We start from the raw sequence: 19156 nt of genomic DNA, 5'->3' as shown, positions 1-19156 counted from the left end.
TCCAAACATCCAACACCTCATAGCGTTCATAAAATCACAGAATGGCCTGGGTTGAAAAGGACAAGAGTGATCATCTAGTTTCAACCCCCCTACTATGTGCAGGCTCACCAATCACTAGCATTCTGGTATGGTAGGTAATATGCTAGGTAATATGTCCCATCTCAGTGGGAAATGTGATAAAAGCTGCTGGGAAAGATAATTTAGCAAGGCAGTTAGCTGCAGAACAAAAAGCGAGTCTCTAGATGCAAAGAACATGACGCAAGATTCATGACTGAGTTCCTCTCATCTGTGACAACAGAAATAAATCCAGAGGTAATGACAACCAATTGCTACAAACTTCAGTGATCTTGAATCACTTTAGATTTACTTTCGTACAGAACCAGAGTGCCCTGCAGGCTTTACAAAACTAGGAGGATCTTGGCGTGAGCTGACTCATGACTTCACTGTTCACCTGTTGGAGGACACTATTATTAAATGCAGGGGAATATGTCACAATTATTTTAGAAGAAAGGTTGAAGTAGAAAGGGCAATAACCTGATGATAGAGGGGCATGCTGAATCATGGTGAACCAAACAGAGTTGTGTAAGCACTTTTTTAATATGCCTCAAATTCAGGCTAGAAGTGGAAATGCAGCAACCAGCAACATCCACAGAAAAAGAGCATCTGGACAACTTGTACCCATAAAGCTATACATACATTTAATTCAGAGAGGCTGTTATTCTTCTTTTATTGTTGCTACTGTACTACAGTAATGCTTACGTATTTCCTCCGAGATTTGTGCACAACTGTGCTAGATGCTATATAAATAGAATAAAGTAGTCTCTGCTGAAGTCAACAGAAAGATGCTTCAAGAGAGTTTGGATCAGGCCACAGATGTCCTGAAATCTGGCAAACAGTAGCTATTCATAACTTCATTCTTTGTCTCTAAATGCAAATTCACATGGGGGAAACTAACAAACAATAATACCAGTGTGATGTTTAGTATGATGCAAAAGATCTGATAGAAAAGGTGGTGGAAAAAAGAGGACAAAGGCAGGTGCATCCTGCAAAAAGTGATATTAGGCCAGATGCTGATCTTTAGTTTAAGGTATTAAACAGCCTGTGGAGCATCCATTTAGCCAGCAAGGTCACTCCATCTCTGAACACGTGCCAGCTCAGACTTGGGAATATTGCTTTGTTAAATCTCCATGTTCTCTTGTACTAATAGTGTAAATATTCTCCTCCCTCAAAACAGCCCCCAATGTTTGTCTTTATCATCTTCATATAAATGTCAAACACTATTTGCTTACATTTGCATAGAGCCTCAGTTCTTGTCACTATGATTAAAGACCTGGTATCACAGCTGCACAGTACAACCTGAGGGGGAAGAAAGAAGAGTCATTTTTTTCCTCTCAGGCAGAAAATGTGGAATTGCTGGCACACTGTATAGGTGCACTTATTCTAGTGAAAGAAGGGAAACAGCATTCATCAGAATGAATAGCAGAAACAAAGCAAGTTAAACGATAAACTATACTTGATACCCAAGGCTAGAAATCTGAACATTCTTTTCTTTTCCCTGCCACAAACTGATTTTGTAATTAGGCAAGTCACTTCATCCTCCTGCCCAGTGTTTCCCTTTCCACAATTTATTTTAATCTGCTTAGATCTTGATGTCTTCCAAGAAAGGTTTGCCTCCTGTTCTATTTTTATACTGTACCTAGCACAAAGTGACAGCAGTCATTGTTTAAGCTTCTATTTGCTGCAATAACAAATGATCTAGACAGTTATTTAGAAAGGGAAGTTACGATGCTTATGGGAATAGATCACTAAGTAGGAAGGATATGAATACATTGAGTAAAGAATAGAATTGATGATTCCAATTTATCCCTAAGGTCACAGAGTAAAAAAGGGAAGCTTATCCTCAAGCCTATTACATTCTCTTTGCTTCTAGAAACACTCAGAAGGACAGTTCTTGGACGGCCCCAAAACAGCTGATCTAGGCCTGCCACAGAATCATAGAATCATCAAGGCTGGGAAAGATGGCTAAGATCATTCAGTCCAACCATCCCCACCATGCCCACTAAACCATGTCCTTCAGTGCCACATCCACACATTTCTTGAACACTGCCAGGGATGGTGACTCCACCACCTGTCTGGGCAGCCTGTTCCAATACTTGCCATCACTCAGGCAAGTCTCCATCTTATTGCTAATAACTTGCATTTATATAGTTTCATATCAGTAGTAATCAAGGTCTTCTTATTCTCTTCAAAATACTTGAATACTCTGAGCTTGTTTGTGAGACTCTGGACATATCCATACCACAGTAAGGCTGCAAGGCCAAGCTGGAAATGGAGCACCAAGTGAGGGGTTACAATATCTTGGTGAGTTAGGGTAGTATAGTTAGGCTGAGGTTGGACTTTATGATCTTTAAGGTCTTTTCCAACCTGAGCAATTCTATGATTCTATGATTAATGACAAGCTATGCTATAGCCCTTAGAGAACAAGGCCACATGTTGCCAATTCTATCCCTAAATAAATTCTTCCTTAACCCACAACATGCAGGTTCAAAATCTTAACAACACTTCTCTTCAGAACTGCCAGTCAGTTCATATCAAATTATTTTTAGGCCCATGATTTCAAACTTGGATGTTAAAAAACATCCAGTTAATAAAAATGTTGACCAGGTGCATAATTTCAAGCAGACAGGGTTAAAAAATATATTTGTCTATTTATTTATTTTAATTTTATTAGAGTCAGTGATGTCACATGACACTCCTATATAACTTAGGAAAATTATAGAATTGTTGGATCACAGAGTGGCTTAGGATGGAGGGTATCTTAAAGATCATCTAATTTTAACTCCCTGCCATGGGCTAGTTGCCACCCACAAGATAAGGGTGCCCCTCTTTAAATTTAAAGCCATTTCCTCTTGTCCTATCAAAATATTCTTCAATAAGCTACCAATCACCATCTTTCCATTCCATTGAAATTCTGCATAATGTTGACTAACAACGGGAGAAAAAAAGGAGTACACATTTTTGTTTTATTCCATATTCCTTTTGCATATATACTATTTTGACATCATTGTTTCTTCAAGGGCCTCTTTCTGCTTCTTTGAAGCCTATAGGAAGATCCTGGATAACATCATTTTAGAGTGTCTCTCAGTTCCTCTGTGTGGTTTATGTTTCATGCTTCTGACAGTTTATACCTTTGCCTCTTCCTGCCTTCACCTTTTGCCATGTCTCACTACTGCTGGATGTAGACTTTCAAATACTTTCTGCTCTCTCCCATACTGTTGCTTTCCACTGGTTGGTTATAATCTACTAAGCCAGAGAAGGAAGGCAACATGCCAGCAAGCCAAGGCTGCTTCCTGTATGTTAGCTATCTCTGGGCATGTACTTGCAGCATCCTCAAAATGCCTCTGTCTTCTGTTCTATCTGTGGGACTTTAAAGGAATGGGATTCAGCCATGACGGCTTTTGAAAGGCAGTGAGATACAAAACAGTTAGCTTCTTTGCTTTTACCTTCCTTGGGAAGCTCAAATGACTACAGGGGGATCTCTGTGCAAATGGTCTGACCTTCCTACTGCTATGTGTTTGTGTTAGCATCATCCATCTTTCCCCATAAGTCCCCTGATTTGTATAATCTTATTCAGGCTTTTTTATTAGCTCTTTATGTCCTACACATCTACTTCATGGCCATCCAGCTCTAACTGCCCTCTGGTCATTGCTCAAGATCTGTGCATTGGTAAAGGTTCCTGAACTATTATCTTGCACTCAAGGGGCCAAGTGCATCTGTTAGCAAATGCTGTGCAAGGTGTATGTTTCTGGGGAACTGTTTTACAGAAAATAGAGTTCTCCATACCAAGATCTCTGTTCTTGGCAGAGTGATTGAACACAAAGCTTACTGTGGCTGCAATGGAACTGTGGCTTCTGCCCACCAATCATCCCATAATAACCAATGAACCTCCACAATAACTTGGGATCTGATTCCATCCGCCTCAAATTTAGCCCTCCAGTTTCAGCTGATCCATTAGGTTTAGCTGTCAGTCTAGAAATAAAAAGCCTTTCAGTGGATGATTCATCCTGTCTATCTTAGACACAAAAACTCGATGTATAATTAAATATTCCCTGCTGGAGCACCTCTCCTATGAGGAAAGGTTGAGGGAACTGGGATTGTTTAGCTTGGAGAAGAGAAGGCTCTGGGGAGATCTCATTGTGGCCTTCCAATATTTGAAAGGAGCATATAAACAGGAGAGAAAATGACTGTATATGAGGGTGGATAGTGATAGGACAAGGGGAAATGATTTTAAATTGAGACAGGGAAGGTTTAGCTTGCATATTACAAGGAATTTTTTCACACAGAGGGTGGTGATGCACTGGAACAGGTTGCCCAAGGAGGTTGTGGATGCCCCATCCCTGGAGGCATTCAAGGCCAGGCTGCATGTGGCTCTGGGCAGCCTGGTCTGGTGGTTGGCGACCCTGCATATAGCAGGGGGCTTAAAACTAGATGATCATTGTAGTCCTTTTCAACCCAGGCCATTCTGTGATTCTATGATTCTATGTTTCTATGATATTCCAATATTTTTGAGGCCAAGTAGCATATAAGAAGTCATGTGCTGACTCTCACAAGCTCCAGAATAGTTGCATCTAGTCCATACCTAGAATGAGTGTGGAGAGTCAAGTCCAGTGCCTGGGTACATGCTTTTACTTTTATTCATGGACTTGTGTTGTTGCAGCCTTAGGGTCCAGAAGGTCTTTGCTGGAGCTGTGCAGCCTGGCCTCTGCTTGAAGACTAACCTTCATCAGGGAAGAGGTGCTACTCACTCTAGATTTCGTGGCATAGTTGTTCTCAAGACAAGAGATTCCTTCAGGCTAGAGGTTATTTTGGAGCTGATATATTATTCATGCTTCCTGTTGAAGCTAGCATACTGCATGGAAGAGAATTCAAAATTGTTGGGTGAGGTAAAAGAAGCAGAAATAAGCCTGGCTCTATAGCTCTGTGAGATCATTCACTTGGCAGAGGAGTCCTGAGTTCCATTCTTCTCCATTAGGGATTATTCATGCTTTTTTTGTCAGTGGAGTATTCAGTGTAAAATGCATAGTCAAACCTATGGAGTAAGCTCTGTAGTCCAGAAGTCATCACCTAGGCACACACACTAGTCACTGTGCCAAGCATTGCAATGCCTAAGCCCCCTCTAGGGTCTAGTCCACACTTCATATTATATAAAGAGCTCTTTCATTGGTAGATAAACAGAGCCAGTTACTCACAAAAGAAGATATTTCAAAAGAGGGAGCCACCATAGGACACATTATAGAAGAGTATTTGGACCCAGGAGCATCTTCCCCTGCCCCCTTTCAGCACCCAGCCTTTATGTGCCTCTTGCTGCTACAAGAAAAGGCACAGTCCCCCTCCTCTGATGGATTTGTCTGTGACAAGTCAACAGGAGATGGCCTCAGCACAACCAATCCAACTGCTGGAACTGTCAAAAATCTATTCCAATAAAGCTGTTGTATCCTATTAGAAAAGAATTTTTGGCTTCTTCTTGAGATTCATGAATACTAATTATTTGCTAATTGTCCATCTCTTCTACGGAATGCTGGACTCTGCCAAGAGGCAGTGCTCTAGGCACTGCTTTCTACTTAATATGAAAACTCAAGGCCAAATCTACTCCTGATGTATTCTCTGGAGTACATTGGAAATATATTGGCTTTAATGAGGCCGTGTTGCTTGTGAATCAGGAAGAATTTTTGCTTTGAAATCCTGATTGTATTGATTCATAAGCTAATAACTATAAAGGAGCATCATGCCATTCTAGGCAATGACAATTACTCAGCCAAAAAAGTAAACTTTGTCTTTGGAAATATATTCCTGCTAAAGAATAACAGATTGGCATATCATGCTCCTTGAACAGCACCTCTGGGCACACAAAGCAGCATGGCTACCCACAGCAGCAGAGCTGTAGGAAAGCAGGGCTTAGCATGAGCTCTAGCATCCAGCTCAGGTGCAAGGAGAAATGTCTTGTCATGAGTTAGCAGTGGGATTCACCAGCTCCAGATTACCTTCACTGTACTCACACACTCTCTACTAATTGGCAAAATACTGAATTAGCTTTCCTCTTTGTGCCATACCAGTGCCTTAGTTCCTCCACTCCCTGGTTACTTTTGCTCACCATACATTGTTTCTTCTCTCAAATGCAGTTTCTTCCCCACATTTTCCTTTGAAACTAGAGGCAGGAATTACGAGGGCCACTACATACGGCTTCACTTTTCTTCTCCCTTCCTGAACTGCAGAATGCTGATAACTTCCCTTCTCACATCCTAATTTAGGTGAGAAGCTCTTTGCTGGAGACAGTGACCTTTACTTCTCTGAAAAAGCTATTCACAATTATGTCGCTGTCTAAATAATATCTGTTGGTTATATTGAGGGGAACTAGGTACCTCGTAAAGAATTCCACTAAATTCTATTCTGCTGAAACAAAGAAGAGAGTGAAACTTATTTGCGGGAGAGGTTTTCAGTTTGAGACACTGTCCCATTTATTCTCCTCCCTTCTTCTGCCTACATTATAAGGAGAGATAGGGTACTCTAAAAAAAAAAGGAAAAGAAAAGAAAAAGATCATTAAAAAAAGAAAGTTATCTTTCTGAAAATATGTTAGCATTATCTTTATTCTAAATATTCAGGAAAATATTTGAAAATTGGAGCATTTTGGCATAAATAGATTTGGAGTATTTTGTGCATAAATAGATTCATCAAGTTTCAGTAAATTTCATGCATTTTACCAGATATATAACATTAACTCAATACAGTTTGGCCATGAGGGCAAAAAAAATGTGTGTAAAAATACTCTTTGGAAGTCAGAAATTATATTAATGAAGACAACGAAACTCAAGAACAACAAACATGCTTCTAAGTTAATGAAATGCTGCTCATGCACATCTTTCACTGGATATAAAAGAAAAAATCATTAAAGATACTGGAATACATGATTTTATTTTTACTTTGAAATTTGATTCATTAAAAGCAAGCACACTCCGAAAATGAGTGGTCTTTGAAGTTATCAGGAAGACGTGAAAGATAAAGACCCATCTGCAGTTATAGGATTTAATTTATTTCTCACTATCACCTTTCAGGAGTTCAGTTTCAGCATTTCCTTCACAAAACCAAGCATAAATGTTGCCCAGATCCATTTCAAATGCTTCAGGGAGAGAATTTTCAGGACAGTCAGATCATTCTACACATTTTGATGAAGGATACTAGTAGTTAGCAATAATAGATTTTATTTTTATTAATATTAATATGAGCTTAAGGTAAGCATATCTGCTATTCAGGACAAAATAATTAATTGCCAACCGATTTGCTTAATGACTAATGACTAGTGACTGCGACCTCAAGAAGAATACACAGACAAATGCATGGTTGCAACACGGCTTTCTACATGATTTTTAATTGAGTTATGCCTTCTCTTTGGAGATAAACTCTGATTTCTCAAGATCAAAATCTGTTCCATGTCTAATATAATTAATATCTATTTAAGGTTATGAATTATCTGTGTAAAAAAATTCCTATGCAGTCACTTACAGCCACTCATGTAATTATGGTGGCCTGGAGGAAATAGATGATTTGACATGGAGTAGATCTGTAGTCAGGACCCCATCACAAGTACGACTTGAGTTCTTGGAAGAATCATGAGCTGGGAGTGCTTGTCCTGTGGAGAGAGGTATGTTCAGCTTGGGGAAAAGGTATTGGGAGGAATTAATAGCAAATTTTCAGTGCTTATCTGAAGGTCATTGGCAGAACAGAGCTAGACTTCTCACACTAGTTCATGGTGGAAGCACAAAACAAAACAGGGATAAGTTAAAACAGTAGTTCAGAGCAGTTCTAAATAAAACTCCTTCACGATAAGGACAGCCAAACAAGGGAGCAGACTGCCAAGCAAAGCTGTGACAACTCCTCCTGCAGGCTCTCAACGACAGTTTGGATAAAGCTCTGAACAACTGAATCTGACAAAGTATCTGACCAAGCTTTACAGGGTACAGTAGACTAGATGGCCTCCAGAGGTCTCATCCAACCTGTTTTTTCCTGTGATCCTGTGGCCCCCTGCATTGTGGCTCCTGGTAACTCCTATCGGAGGAGGTTCGGTATGTAGCCCATTACACTGATTGGTCCTTCCTTTTTATTCCTCTCAAATTATTCTCCCTGCTCTGCTTCTGCCCTCATGTCAGAAGTGTATGTGGCTGTGTGCTTTACAACTGAATTTTCTATCCATTTCTGCACAGTGAAGGCCTCTATAATTTTCTTTAAGCAGAAGCTGCATCTCTTCTGTGGTTTAACAGTGACCTTAAACCAAACTGCTTACCTGTAGTAATTCCAGCTCTGAATCAACTTACAGGAGTGCCACCAGCACTTGAGCCTAAAGAACAGCATTATGCTATCTCTTGCAACATGACCACATTTTGATTCTAATACAGACAGACTGATTACAACAATTGGTACCAGACTTAGTTATTTATACTTTGCAAAGAACAAAGAAAAAGTGGACAGAGGGAAAAAGTTGCATCTGAAGATATAGGCAGCATTATGTTACCTTCTAGTGGAGTCCCTGTACTTACTTTCTTAAACTGCAGTTAAAACCTTTCACTTGAACAGCTTCCTTATAAATGCACATACTCCGGAGGTCAAGCCAGAGCCATTGTGAAATAGGCTTTAAGAGAAGCATAAAACTCCTATCTGACACAGAATCAGAGGCAATTGCAAAAGCAAAGACTGGGAGAGTTAAAGGTTAATTACCAGAAGAAATCTGGCCTGCTGGCCTAAGGTATTTTGGGTAGGAGCACAGTCAAATGGCAGTTGTGGGATTAATTGGTTGAAAGACATTGTCACCTTGACATTCATGAAAGTACTTGGAAAGAGCACCGTTTCCTGATATACTGCAGACAGTTCATTTGAACCACGGAGGTAAGATATCTCTTTTCCAAAGATTTTGCCTTTGCTTTCTAACTGGTGTCAAATATAAAAATAAAAATCTCAAATGTGAGAAGACTTTGCACATATTTCTTACAGTTTGTAACACTCTCTTCCTGGTTGGTTCTCATCATAATAAGGAATAGTAAACGTACCTGCCAAGGACAAAATGTTCAAGCCCTTGGCTTCATAAAATGAAGAGAGCAAAACTAGCAAGCTACAAGCCTCTTTGGAACTCTTTGTGCTATTGGGAACATAATGAGCAGTTCTTTGTGCTTCTTATAAATAACTTCAGCATCTACTGATTAGCAGTGAGACCTCAAGCCAGGCAATCTGGATCTCTACTTCACTTTGTCCAGAAAGCGTTGTCCATGCAATAGGTATCTTATGGTCAAGGATGAGAGCGCTCTGTCTGCAGGGAAATCAAGTCCAGTCCTAAGCATAATAAATGCTGTTTACTGCAAAATTTCACTGCAGTCATGTCATATCAATACAAAAAATTGCTCTATTGTTCTGCTCCATCATCAGTACAGTTTTTTGATCAGTACAGTTTTGTCCCATCACATAAGATCTGTTATAAAAGCTTACACTTCATTTTTTCTTTTTCAGTAAAGAGTTCCCCAGCAATCTGCATTCAGCCTTAACAGTACTTTGGAAACTGTGTATAGAAGATGCTAGGGCAATTACATGAACTGGAAATGTAAATTAGCAGAGCTGAATCTTCCTTATTACTGCTTCAAAAGACATCAAATCCCCTAACAAAGAACAGTCAGTACAGAGCAGGGCTCTCTCATTGATCGACTTGACATTTTTCTATCTCAGCATCACACACAGGAGTGGGGAATACAGGTGCTTTTGGGAGAAATCCCCCAGCTCACAAATCTGCCTCCTGTTCAGAAAGTAAGTCTCATTCCTGCATAATAAATGTGATAGCCTGGTAAACATTGAGCTGAGAGAGCATAGATCCACTCTGGTTCAACACACTTTGTACAGCTACCAAAGACTGCACCAGGTTTCTATGTGAGATTATAACCCCATAATTCCAACAGAATCACACCCTCTCAAGGGGACAAAACGTTTGCACAACTACAAGTTCAGCTGGGCCAAGGATAATGGAAGGACTGGGTGACATGACTTCCCCAAAGCTGACCAGCAGTTCCCTGGCTCTCAAGCAAATGAGATGATGCTGCAGATTGCTTTCCTAGCTACTTAAAGATAAAAAGAACTAGAATAGAAAATCATCCTCCAAATCCTTAACTGAGTTACGATTCTAGAGAAAGGAATGGATCGTATTTATGAGAGGAAGAATGACCTTGTTGTGTTCACATCATTTAAATCTATGGTATGAAATATTCACTCTTTTGAAGCGAATCAGTGTTTCACTGACAAAGGAACTGGGGGCAGGTTTTCAGGCACAGAATATCAATGGCAAGTTATGTGGTTGTACAAGTGAGAGCCAAAGATCCTTTACTTTATCTTGAGTTAAAAGAGAGTATGCATCTAGTATTGTATTTTAGTAAAAGGGAGCATCTTGTACAAAGTAAATTTCGCCTTAACTGAAGAAGGGAAGAAGCAGACTTAGAACTGAGTAAGAATCTTTCAAAATCTTCAGGAAGTGAAACGTGTCCAGTATATGCTGCTTTAAGAGTGTTATTACTATTTCCTACATTGAGGAAATCATCAAGTTTAAAATAGGAGCAAATTCTCAGATTGTCAATTTAAATTTTAAGTTTGAGGTTGCTATTCAATTTCAAAGTACCACTATCTCAAGCCAGAGATCTAAACATCAGAAAGCAAAATCAAATGGGATCAGAGTAGATTTAGCAGAACACTATATTATGAACCAAAGAGTCAAACATATGCAAACTTTCCATCCTTACTAAGAAACACCTTCACACCATCCACCTGGGGCATTGTCTTCACGACCTATCCTGTTCCCTGCCAGGGTGGGAAAAGCTGTGCCATGGTGCAAGAAGGACCAAACACTGGACCACAGGCTGGATGTATTCCTTTTGTCTTGAACGCAGTACCAAGCAGACATACTGCCAACTAGCAGTGTTGGAAGTCTTGTTCAGAGAAATAGAGGGCACTCTCTGTATCATACATGTTCAGGAACGGTGGCGTTACACATTAACTATTAAAATGAAATTTGCTTACTTTATTGAGAAAAAGAGACTTCCTACAGTGGTCTCCAATTTTAGATTTGATTTTCAGTCCACATTCCTGACTTCAGTCCTCATCAGTCAGTTCTGCCCCAGACTCTTGCATTATGAAGACTAATTTGCATATCCAAATAAATGGCTCTCAAAGGAGAAATTCAGGCTGACATAATGTAACTCATCCTCATCCTTTTAGAGCTATTTTTGCATAAAAAAAAGATTAGCAAACAAAACCAAGGAGATAAAGAAAGAAATGTCATGGAACCTCTGGGATTTTTGAGAGACTATTCAACTATCCTGTACAATCACGAAGATGGGGTTGTGGGGAGGCAGATTTCCCAGTTGACACGTTTCTCCACTTGTGAACATGTTGAAAGATCACTCATATGTTTTCAATGAAGTCACTGACAGTCAAGAATGCTGGAGGCAACAGCTGTTGGGGATTGATTTACCCCAAGGCTATTTAATCTCTCAGCCTCTCATAAGGATGCTTGCTAGGGGGAAGGTAAAGAAGCACAACTAAAAATTGTATTGCTTTCAGCAGCTGTTGTTATTCCTGAAAGCCAAGAATGGGTCAAAAATATGTGATGAAAGTCTTGGATTGTTATCAGCTATAGGGGTGGCCAAAGCTTACTGCTTCCTTTGGGAGTAAAGTTTCCTTTGTGGAATGAAATACAGTAAAATTACTAACTCCCTTAGGCTTAGTTGCCTGGGAGTTACCATGAAGTGTATATGTGCCTTGGAATTTCCAGAATTATAAGTATATTATGTCAGTCGGAGTGATACAGGTTGTGAAAGGCAGCCCTTGTGTTCAGTAACAGGAGCTGAGACAATTGGGTAGCAAGAAAAGATAACATAAAACATTCATTAAAATGGTGGAAAAAAAATGACTGAAAAGCAGAGTGCAGCTGCTGTTACGTGTCAGTTACTATTTCAGAATGGTCTCCTTCTGTGAAACTCTGGACTTTCATGAAACCATACTGTCCAAACATTCATTAGACCCCTGAAGTGTAAGGTATTTGCCTACTTCGTTGAAAATAAGATACATGCATCTCCCAGCAGAGATTCTTTTTGTAAGCATGCATTTTTCACTCTTGGCTAGTAGAACTTTTCAGAGAGAATTAGTATGGATTGCATTTTCACTTGGTAAGGAAGGAATAGTTGCAGTTTTGTTTCACCTAGCACCTCATGGCTGTGAATATGGGTGATATGGGGGTTTAAAAGTGCATGATCAGCCACAGAACTTATGTCTTTTCCCTAAAGCAATCCAAGCTGTTTGTGCCAGTGCCCATCCAGGACATTAGCAGTGTACAGCCTGACATCTCTCTCATCCCTTCCAAATCCATGCAGTGGCTTACTCAGGATGTGTCTACACCAGGGCTTTCCTTTGTCTCAATAACACACTTTCGAAGCAAATCTCCCATTATCCACACTTACCTTGCTTTGTTTCCCATCATGGATCTGTTTTGGAAAGCATGAGCCAGATTTGTTCGATGAAACCAAAGTGGAAAGTGCTCTCCACGAGCATACTCATGTACTGCACCACAAAGGGCTCCACAGTATAGAACAACTCTATAATGTGGATAATAGGGACATTAGACACTTAGCTGTTTCATTATGCAGATCCACTCATACTATCCACAAAACTTGCTTATACAAAGTCATACAGGTGTCAGTTAATTAGAAACCTCCTCATTAAAAACAAACTGAAAAATAACAGGAAAACAAGGAACGAAAACCTCCAGGCAAGTAAAAGGAGTTGGAAAGTCACAACTATCCCGGAAATGGCTATATTCAGAGGAGGATGGGTATTCAGTGCAGTGCTGTCTCCTTACACTAGCTGAGTTCTCAAGATAAGTCTGCAATGACAAAAATAAATAAATAAATAAAAAATTGAACACAGCAAACTTTGCTTAATGTGGACCTTAAATCTCTATTTACTTTTTAGAAGCTGAAAAAAAAAAAGGCAAAGCTAAAGAAAAGATCATAATGCAGAAAAATAAGTAGTGTGTTTGTTCATTAAAAGTGTCTTTACGCGATTTACGGAATCACAGTATCAAAGAATTGTAGAGGTTGGAAAAGGGATCTCTGGTGATGATCAAGTCCAATCCTCATCACAGCACCTTGGGATTATTGCTTAGTCCTGATGATACTCAGAACTTGGTGCATAGCTAACGTTCATCCAACAAATCCAAAACTTTTGGTTCTGAGAAAAATGGAAAAGAGAAATTTTGGACAAGTGCTTTGAGACTACAAGGAAATAATAATCAAATTGCTGAAAATCCCTCTCCCACAAGTACTTACAAAAACAGAATAGTAATTTTTCTTGTGGCTTTTTAGCGCTTCTCCCTCCAGGATAAAGTCAAAATGGGAAAGAGGAAAAATGTAGAAATTAAGACAAATTAATTATGAACTGTGTCTGACAGAATTCAGTAACTGGTTTTTTTTTTTTTTTTTTTTTTTTTTTTTTTTTTGCTGATTATACCAAAATTTGGATTGAGCAGTTTTGGTCTTCAGAACATTCGATAGCTTCACAGTGGTCTGACTAGACAGATATCGAATTCCTGTTTTTATCCACCTGCCAAGCTGACAAGCATTCTATGATGGAATACGCAAGTCTTGTAACACAATGCACTTCCCCAACAAAAAGTGTCATGAAAAGATTATTTGATTTTCTAACAGCAGCCTTAAACCACAATTAAAACCAAACCAAAACAAAGCTCAAAGCTTATGAATTAATCCTTAAAAATCAAAACATATATAAAACAAAACAAAACAAAACACAACCAACTTCCTCCCACCAAGAGGCAAGGTAACAATGGAAAAGCAGAATAATGAAAACGTTTGATACTTACACATATTTTACCCTATAGCACTCTAACACTGTATGCTTGTACTCACCAAGCTGAAGTGTAACCACATCTGGACCATGGATAGTCTTGTTTTCAGAGGAATATCAGTACAATTATCTGTGCTCTTCTTTGTAGTAGCATCAGGCACAAAGGGAGCCTTGCAAAGACATGACTGAAGTTCCCACTAATCTCACTAGCTGTACACCCCACCTTTTTCATAGGGACAATCTCCAATCACTGAAGGAAAAGGGATTTGTTCAATTCTAGCTCCAATGCTTATAGAAGTGTAATACAGCAAAAATCCATCCATACAGGTTTTCAAGAAGATGTTTTTCCTGTAAATTTGATTCTCTCTTTCAGCATTTTGACTTCCAGGCATCTCGAGAGGCCCTAGTGCAGCTGGCTCCCTTCCCATCTTGTAAAAAAAAGGAAGAGATTATGTTATTTTCAGCCACCAGATAAATAAACTTCTACAGTTCACTTGAAGTGTATTATTTTTTTAAACCCAAGTTGTCATTTCTGTTTATTTAGGAAAGTGTTTTTAGTTCTCCTGCAGATCTCCTAGGCTATGACACTGTGTATTCAAAGACAAACCTTGCTACAGGAAACCTTTTAAATCAACAGATAATGAAGTGTCAGTGCAGGCACTGAAGGTATGGAGATGCTGTCATAGAATCACAGAATTGTTTGAGTTGGAAGAGACCCTTAAAGGTCATCTACTCCAACTCCCCTGTAACAAACAGGACACCTACAGCTAGATCACATTGCTCAGAACCCCGTCCAGCCTGACCTTGAATGTCTCCAGGGATGGGGCATCCACCACCTCTCTGGGCAACCTGTGCCACTGCTTCATCATACGTACTGTGAAATACTTCTTCCTTATATCCAAATCTAAATCTACCCTCTTTTAGTTTGTAACCATTTCCCCTTGTTCTGTCACAATAGACCTTCCTATAGAGTTTGTCCCCTTCTTTCTTATAGCCTCTCCTTTAGATACCGAAGCCTTTCTTCATCTCACCTAGCCAAGCTTCAAGACACTGTTCTAAAAATTGGCAAAGTTTAATTTTGAGTAAATCAGACTCTGTAACTGGCTCACCATGCAGACACATAGACACCAATACAGGCAATAGAGAAGAAGCCAGTGGAAGCAATTTTAAAAAGAAAATAGGTTAAAAAAAAAAGGGGGCGGAAAAAAAAAAAAGAAAAAAAGAAAGCTTGACTTACATTGATTTAAAGTGATTTAAAGATTTAAAGGCTCAGTGTAAAGCTCACATAAAATAGCAAAGTCCCAGTGACAGCAAGTAGCAGTGTAGGTAAAGTACAAGGCAAAGGACCCATCACATCATGAAATATTTTAGTTTGTTTTATCTGAGTCCATAGAGTTTTGTCAAGATATAGCTACAGCAGATGCCATTATAAATGTCTGAGTTCAAGATGTTATGAACCAGATAAAGAACATACTTCTCCAACCTTTTTCTTTTCAGATATATTTTTTTTTAAACCACGGTTCTTCAGTAGGACTGTCATAATTAGTCCTAAAGCCTTTGGAAAAATATAACTCAATTTCACACAAAGAGTCATGATCAAGGCATAATCTGTGAGGTCACTGGTCATTTTAAAGCCTTCTAATAGTACAGTCTCTTTCACACTGTTGATGGAAGTCCAGGGGGCAAGAAGACAGTTGCTTCTGTCTTGTTCTTAGGTGTGAAAATCAGTAGGAGAATGTGAAAGGCTTAGAACATACCATCCCAGAGAAGTGAGTCTCAGCTTGCAAAGGAGACTCCAGTTAGGCAATGACAAATTCCTTCCTCTCATTAGAGACACGTTCCTCAGCATCAGGGGCCTTTCCTGGAATGTGGCTTTCAGCTCCAAGGTCATTCTAATGAAGGGAAAAAAAAAAAAACAACACAAGAGATCATGATGGTCTAAAGCAAAAGCTTGTGAAGCAGCTTTCTCAGACCCTTCAAGCCACGAGTGAAGGAATGAGCAGCAGAGTGCCTGGGGACATTGAGAAGCAGCAAGCTGTGTTCCTCCAGAGCACGGAGAGGTCATCTCCTGAGGCAAGGCATGGAGAGGGTGATAAGAAACCACCCACATCACCTGCTGCTTCAAAATCAGTGTCTGTGCAGAAGGATGTTCTTCACAAAGCAATATGAAAAGAAATAACAAATTTTTGTGTCCCTTTTCATGAATGCTAAGGATGCACTGGTGATGGCAGAAAGTGAGGAAGTAGATGTAGTTCCCAAACTCTGGGGCATAAGCACAACAAAGTACAAAAGAATGAGGAAAGATACAGAGGGGGTAAAAATAAACATTTTCATTTATCTCATCTTGTGAATCATGAATGATGGGCACATGTAAACTCAAAGAACAGCATTAGACCAGACAATGCATAATTCAGAGCCACTAGGTACATCAGAAATAAAAAGCAGAGGTACAGATATGAGAGAGGATTACTCTTGAAGTAGGACATTGTTTCTATAGGAGGAGGATAAAAATAATGAAGGGTTTGAAATTTGCTGAAGATACTCTTGGAAACTTAACCAAGAGGGCTATTCCTAAAGTAACACCTCCTATTTTATTACGTTGGCCCATGATGTCAGAGGTGGGTGTTGGTGGTATGGAAGTAGATGTTGAACCTTCCCACCAATATTCCATTACATGTTTTTGTCGTGTGACAGATGGCAGCACTCTGTGCGGGAATGGCATCCGACATGGAAGTACATATGAAGCAAAGACATGGAATTGAATTCCTTCATGCAGAAAAAAACAGCATCCACTGAAATTCATCAATGCTTGCTGAATGTTTATGGAGACCAAGCAGTGCACAGGGAGGTGGTGCATGGAACATTTCAGCAGTGGCAACAGTGATAAGAATGACAAGCCACATTCGAGACTGCCATTCACATTTTTACCAGAGCAGCACACAGACTCTTATTCACCGCTGGTAAAAATGCGCAGCTAATAGTGTTGACTACGTTGAAAAATAGTAATTCGTTGCTGAGAATTTGCTCTGTCAAATAGTATTATTGTGCTCTTTGTATCTGTTGTAGTTTCCGTGGAAATAAATAAGAAGTATTATTTTGGAATGACCTACATAGTTCTGACCTCTATGCCAAGGAAGACAATTCAGCTATATTTAGGAAAAAGATATTTTCTGATTTGCATAATCCTAATCAGTTACACATTACTTGCATGGAACACAAACATTTCTTGCTTTCCACTGTCACTCTCTGAACACCAAATTAGATAACCTGAACTTCTGAAGGTAAATCTAAGTTCTGAAATGTTCCTCTCATCTTTTGGGATATCTTAGTAGTTAGGGGGAAATAAGTTCCTATATTAGCAGATCTCATAGAATCACAGAATAATTTGAGTTGGAAGGGACCCTGAAAGGTCGTTTAATCCAACTGCCCTGCAAGGAACAGGGACACCTACAGTTTGATCACATTGCTTATATCCCCATCCAGCCTGACCTTCGGTGTCCAGGGACAAAGCATCCACCACCTCTCTGGGCAACCCATTCCAGTGACTGAAGCATTTTGTTGTTGAAAATAAAAACACACATCTAACATTAAATGTGTGAATAAGTAGAAAGTATAAACTTAAACAAGTATACATTCATTTATATAGAGTTACCTCATTACAGTCAGCACTAGTCTCAAACTGACAGTAATGCCCTCTAAAAACAACCAATCACATTGTTTTATGAAGTTGGATGTGGAGTTTTTCCTCCAAAATATTTCTTCATACAGAATATCTTGAAGGGGAACTGAGTTACAGGGGTGTGCATCTGTGTGTATGTGTGACTGCACTCATGACTAAAGCCTGGAGGAAGGGAGGAACCTTCTGTAACGCAAGGGAATTTTGGTGTCCCAGATTATTGCAAAAGGGGTGAAAAATGATATAAAATAGTACAGTGCCTGGTCCTACTTCTTAATTCCTCATGGAGCCTGAAGGCACAAACTATTCAGCAGCTGGGCTGGGAAAGAAAATTCCCTCTCGATGAAACATTATAGCACAGTTGAGAACATTTACGGTTGCACAGAACTTTTCATGGCATCAGCTATTTTCTTTTGGGAAAGACAAAATACTTGAAAGCATAGCCCTGCTGTACTGATGCAATTTTCTAAAGAAATTTTCTTTTTTACCCAAAAGACTAGCCAGTCATGAATATGCATGTGTATGCAGGCACTGGGCAAGCCAGGAGAATGAATGCTTTTCCCAGGAGCTGCCTGGGGGAAAGCTTGAAGGGTCTTGTGCACATCCCTTTGGCCTCAACACAACCTAAGGGATACTGAACGTGACCTCAATGAATGTACCTAAGCACGGTGCAGGAGTGCATTCCCTAAGGAATCAATTGCAACACCGTTCTAAACTTCTCCTTACTCTCTATCAGGCAAACCAAAATGAGACAGCTGGATAAACAGAAAAAATGGGAAGCTTTTTATGATTTAATATCTGGAGACTAGAAGTGACAGCTGTGTTGTTTGTTTGCTGTCATTTCTTTATCACTTGTGAAGTCATGTTGTCTATGCAGGATATTTATTTGTGTTTTACTTTTCCTTATGTTGGGTTCACAGTGATTTCAGAATTACTGGATAACGAGAAGGCAATCCCTTTTCAGGACTGTACTGACTCTATAAGGAGGACCTTAAATGCTTTAGCTCCTTGCATGTTCTCCAGAGAATCAAAAGAATACCAAGAACATTATGAACATAGTATGAGTCAGGAAAGAGCATGTATCTCAAGGGTCAGAATAGGAAGAAGCACCCTTCTGTGATGTGGGCAACTCTGGGGCTCTCTGCACCAAAATCCTAGGAAGAATGCCTAAGAACTAGAGAGCCAGAGGAAGTTCATTGTGCCTTTTTTCTTACTGATAGGGTTTTTGTTGTACCTCCCCAGTTTATGGAGATTTGGGTTTCATAGAATCATAGAATGGCTTGGGTTGGAAGGCACCTCAAAGATCATCTAGTTCCAACCCTCTTGCTGTGGGGAGGGTTGTCACCCACAGAATCAGGCACTAGATCAGGATACCCTTTTCCCCCATCCAACTCCATAGGGATCCCTGGAGATATTCAAGGCCAGGTTGGATGGGGCCCTGGGCAACCTGATCGAATGTCTGATTTAGTAGTTCTGCCATATCATCCCAGCTCATTGTCCAACACTCTGAATCAGAAAGTAGTATACAAGCTTTTATATAC

Source organism: Meleagris gallopavo, chromosome 3 (genome assembly GCF_905368555.1).
Source record: "Meleagris gallopavo chromosome 3, MGAL_WU_HG_1.1, whole genome shotgun sequence".
NCBI classification, from domain to species: domain Eukaryota; kingdom Metazoa; phylum Chordata; class Aves; order Galliformes; family Phasianidae; genus Meleagris; species Meleagris gallopavo.
This window is presented reverse-complemented; position numbering follows the sequence as displayed.